The sequence below is a fragment of the Nanorana parkeri genome, unplaced genomic scaffold (assembly GCF_000935625.1).
Source record: "Nanorana parkeri isolate BGI_ZX_2015 unplaced genomic scaffold, ASM93562v1 scaffold2341, whole genome shotgun sequence".
NCBI lineage: Eukaryota > Metazoa > Chordata > Amphibia > Anura > Dicroglossidae > Nanorana > Nanorana parkeri.
Genome location: NW_017308609.1, coordinates 38,737 through 43,701, shown reverse-complemented (window position 1 = coordinate 43,701; position 4,965 = coordinate 38,737). Strand labels below are relative to the sequence as shown.

The following is a 4,965-nucleotide window of genomic DNA, read 5'->3' as shown; positions in this document are numbered from 1 at the left end:
ATGACCCTCGGAAATGTCATCACGGCCGTGTTCACGGTGTGTGAGAGATCTCGGGTCTGCAGTTCCTCTGAGCTCCACAAGGTGGTGATCTCACCCATACCCAGAGAGGAAGTCTCTATGGAAAACAGACAGGAAGTGATGTCAGGATCAGACAAGAAGTTCTAGCTCTGAGGTGATTTTGGAGATAGCAGAGAGGAGACATTGCTGGAACTGGGATCAGAGGAGGTGATAATATTTTATATTTTCACCCAGTAACCCCCCCGTTATGCCCGTTCACTTTGGTTCTGACACGGCCTGGAGGTAAGTTTCGGGTCATTATCTTGCTGTAGGATGAACCCCTGACCAACTAGGTGCACACCAGACTATCACGCTTCCTCCTCCATGTTTCACAGTTGGTGTCACCCTTCGAGGAACCATCTTGTTGTCTACTCGACGTCATACTAAAAAACACCCTGCGCGATGAAAAGAAGATCTCACATTTTCATTCATCGGTCCATAAGACCTTCTTCCAGTCCTCAGTAGTCCACCGGTGGTGCTTCATGGCCTCTTTTTCTTATTTTGCCATCTCGGCAATGGTTTTCTTACCGCCGTTCGACTTGTCAAACCTGCAGCTCCAAGTCTTCTCTTCACAGTTTAAGCGGAGACTTTCTTCGATCGGTGTCGGTGTACTCACTGGCACCTTGGCTTTCTTTGACTTTGTGCTTGAAGCTGTTGTCCTGTGAGCCGCCTATCACGCAAGCCGTTGACTCTGAGAAACTTGTCTTCTGACTCTGTTGTGGCTTTGGGTCTGCCAGAACTCTTCCTGTCAGCGCTTCCAAGTGCCTTTCGACAGTGTAGGAAACTGTACTCACTGGCACCTTGGCTTTCTTTGACTTTTTGCTTGAAGCTGTTGTCATGAGAGCCGTCTATCACGCAAGCCTTGGACACTGAGAAACTTGTCTTCTGAATTCTGTTGTGGTTTAGCTCCTGCCGGCGCTTCCTCCAGTTTCCAAGTGCCTTTCGACGGTGTCGGAAACTGTACTCACTGGCACCTTGGCTTTCTTTGACTTTGTGCTTGAAGCTGTTGTCCTGTGAGCCGCCTATCACGCAAGCCGTTGACTCTGAGAAACTTGTCTTCTGACTCTGTTGTGGCTTTGGGTCTGCCAGAACTCTTCCTGTCAGCGCTTCCTCTAGTTTCCAAGTGCCTTTCGACGGTGTCGGAAACTGTACCCACTGGCACCTTGGCTTTCTTTGCAATTTCTGCACTTTTAAGGTTTATCATGGTCTGTCTGTCTTGCTTTGTCAATTGCCTTTTTCTGGCCATTTTGAGAGCGATATATACTACTTCCTGCCGTACAATACGGTCCAAATATTGCTCACCACGGCGTGGTAATAGAGTCCGCCCCAGCACTGCTTCTATACAGACCGAGGGCTCGCGTGTGATCCGCAGAAGGTGGGACACCTGTAGGGATTGTCGGCATCGACTTTCTAGGCTTCGTTTACTAACATTGCCGCAGAACAATTGTGAGTGGTGACCCCGCTACTTCCTCCCAGGAAAATGACTTCCTGTGGAACTCTGAAATGATCATTAGTGTTCTGTTTGTGTTACCATTGGTGGTTTATGGCTTTCCTTTCCACCACTTCAGGGTCTTCACCCGACTGCTTAGGAGCGAGGAGAGACAGCCGGGAGAGAGAGGAGAAACAGCCAGGAGAGAGAGCGAGGAGAGACAGCCGGGAGAGAGAGGAGAGACAGCCAGGAGAGAGATCGAGGAGAGACAGCCGGGAGAGAGAGGAGAGACAGCCGGGAGAGAGAGGAGAGACAGCCAGGATGGAGAGAGAGGAGAGACAGCCGGGGGAGAGAGAGGAGAGACAGCCGGGAGAGAGAGATGAGAGACAGCTAGGAGAGAGAGGAGAGACAGCCAGGGGAGAGAGAGGAGAGACAGCCAGGAGAGAGGAGAGACAGCCGGGAGAGAGAGGAGAGCCAGCCAGGAGAGAGAGAGAAGAGATAGCCAGGAGAGAGGAGAGACAGCCGGGAGAGAGAGGAGAGCCAGCCAGGAGAGAGAGAGAAGAGATAGCCAGGAGAGAGGAGAGACAGCCGGGAGAGAGAGGAGAGCCAGCCAGGAGAGAGAGAGAAGAGATAGCCAGGAGAGAGGAGAGACAGCCGGGAGAGAGAGGAGAGCCAGCCAGGAGAGAGAGAGAAGAGATAGCCAGGAGAGAGGAGAGACAGCCGGGAGAGAGAGGAGAGCCAGCCAGGAGAGAGAGAGAAGAGATAGCCAGGAGAGAGGAGAGACAGCCGGGAGAGAGAGGAGAGCCAGCCAGGAGAGAGAGAGAAGAGATAGCCAGGAGAGAGGAGAGACAGCCGGGAGAGAGAGGAGAGCCAGCCAGGAGAGAGAGAGAAGAGATAGCCAGGAGAGAGGAGAGACAGCCGGGAGAGAGAGGAGAGCCAGCCAGGAGAGAGAGAGAAGAGATAGCCAGGAGAGAGGAGAGACAGCCGGGAGAGAGAGGAGAGCCAGCCAGGAGAGAGAGAGAAGAGATAGCCAGGAGAGAGGAGAGACAGCCGGGAGAGAGAGGAGAGCCAGCCAGGAGAGAGAGAGAAGAGATAGCCAGGAGAGAGGAGAGACAGCCTGGAGAGAGAGGAGAGACAGCCGGGGAGAGAGAGAGGAGAGACAGCCGGGAGAGAGAGAGGAGAGACAGTCCGGAGAGAGAGAGAGGAGAGACAGTCCGGAGAGAGAGAGGAGAAACAGCCGGGAGAGAGAGGAGAGCCAGCCAGGAGAGAGAGAGGAGAGACAGCCAGGAGAGAGAGAGACAGCCAGGAGAGAGAGAGACAGCCAGGAGAGAGAGAGACAGCCAGGAGAGAGAGAGACAGCCAGGAGAGAGAGAGACAGCCAGGAGAGAGAGAGACAGCCAGGAGAGAGAGAGACAGCCAGGAGAGAGAGAGACAGCCAGGAGAGAGAGAGACAGCCAGGAGAGAGAGAGACAGCCAGGAGAGAGAGAGACAGCCAGGAGAGAGAGAGACAGCCAGGAGAGAGAGAGACAGCCAGGAGAGAGAGAGACAGCCAGGAGAGAGAGAGACAGCCAGGAGAGAGAGAGACAGCCAGGAGAGAGAGAGACAGCCAGGAGAGAGAGAGACAGCCAGGAGAGAGAGAGACAGCCAGGAGAGAGAGAGACAGCCAGGAGAGAGAGAGACAGCCAGGAGAGAGAGAGACAGCCAGGAGAGAGAGAGACAGCCAGGAGAGAGAGAGACAGCCAGGAGAGAGAGAGACAGCCAGGAGAGAGAGAGACAGCCAGGAGAGAGAGAGACAGCCAGGAGAGAGAGAGACAGCCAGGAGAGAGAGAGACAGCCAGGAGAGAGAGAGACAGCCAGGAGAGAGAGAGACAGCCAGGAGAGAGAGAGACAGCCAGGAGAGAGAGAGACAGCCAGGAGAGAGAGAGACAGCCAGGAGAGAGAGAGACAGCCAGGAGAGAGAGAGACAGCCAGGAGAGAGAGAGACAGCCAGGAGAGAGAGAGACAGCCAGGAGAGAGAGAGACAGCCAGGAGAGAGAGAGACAGCCAGGAGAGAGAGAGACAGCCAGGAGAGAGAGAGACAGCCAGGAGAGAGAGAGACAGCCAGGAGAGAGAGAGACAGCCAGGAGAGAGAGAGACAGCCAGGAGAGAGAGAGACAGCCAGGAGAGAGAGAGACAGCCAGGAGAGAGAGAGACAGCCAGGAGAGAGAGAGACAGCCAGGAGAGAGAGAGACAGCCAGGAGAGAGAGAGACAGCCAGGAGAGAGAGAGACAGCCAGGAGAGAGAGAGACAGCCAGGAGAGAGAGAGACAGCCAGGAGAGAGAGAGACAGCCAGGAGAGAGAGAGACAGCCAGGAGAGAGAGAGACAGCCAGGAGAGAGAGAGACAGCCAGGAGAGAGAGAGACAGCCAGGAGAGAGAGAGACAGCCAGGAGAGAGAGAGACAGCCAGGAGAGAGAGAGACAGCCAGGAGAGAGAGAGACAGCCAGGAGAGAGAGAGACAGCCAGGAGAGAGAGAGACAGCCAGGAGAGAGAGAGACAGCCAGGAGAGAGAGAGACAGCCAGGAGAGAGAGAGACAGCCAGGAGAGAGAGAGACAGCCAGGAGAGAGAGAGACAGCCAGGAGAGAGAGAGACAGCCAGGAGAGAGAGAGACAGCCAGGAGAGAGAGAGACAGCCAGGAGAGAGAGAGACAGCCAGGAGAGAGAGAGACAGCCAGGAGAGAGAGAGACAGCCAGGAGAGAGAGAGACAGCCAGGAGAGAGAGAGACAGCCAGGAGAGAGAGAGACAGCCAGGAGAGAGAGAGACAGCCAGGAGAGAGAGAGACAGCCAGGAGAGAGAGAGACAGCCAGGAGAGAGAGAGACAGCCAGGAGAGAGAGAGACAGCCAGGAGAGAGAGAGACAGCCAGGAGAGAGAGAGACAGCCAGGAGAGAGAGAGACAGCCAGGAGAGAGAGAGACAGCCAGGAGAGAGAGAGACAGCCAGGAGAGAGAGAGACAGCCAGGAGAGAGAGAGACAGCCAGGAGAGAGAGAGACAGCCAGGAGAGAGAGAGACAGCCAGGAGAGAGAAAGAGGAGAGACAGCCATGGGAGAGAGAGGAGAGACGGCCAGGAGAGACAGTCAGGAGAGAGACAGGAGAGACAGCCAGGGGAGAGAGGAGAGACGGCCAGGAGAGAGAGGAGAGACAGCCAGGAGAGAGAGGAGAGACAGCCAGGAGAGAGTGAGGAGAGAGAGGAGAGACAGCCAGGAGAGAGTGAGGAGAGACAGTCAGGAGAGAGAGAGGAGAGACAGCCTGGGTAGAGAGTGAGGAGAGACAGTCAGGAGAGAGAGAGGAGAGACAGCCTGGGTAGAGAGTGAGGAGAGACAGTCAGGAGAGAGAGAGGAGAGACAGCCGGGAGAGACAGAGAGGAGAGAGCCAAGGAGAGAGAGAGATAGCAAGGAGAGACAGCCAGGAGAGAGAGAGGAGAGACAGCCAGGAGAGAGAGG

The 4,965-nt window shown here is 55.3% G+C and overlaps 1 pseudogene; it reads left to right on the top strand.

Moving 5' to 3' along the window:
- The window catches only part of LOC108801449, a 21,161-nt pseudogene continuing 16,196 nt past the window's right edge, over positions 1-4,965 (top strand).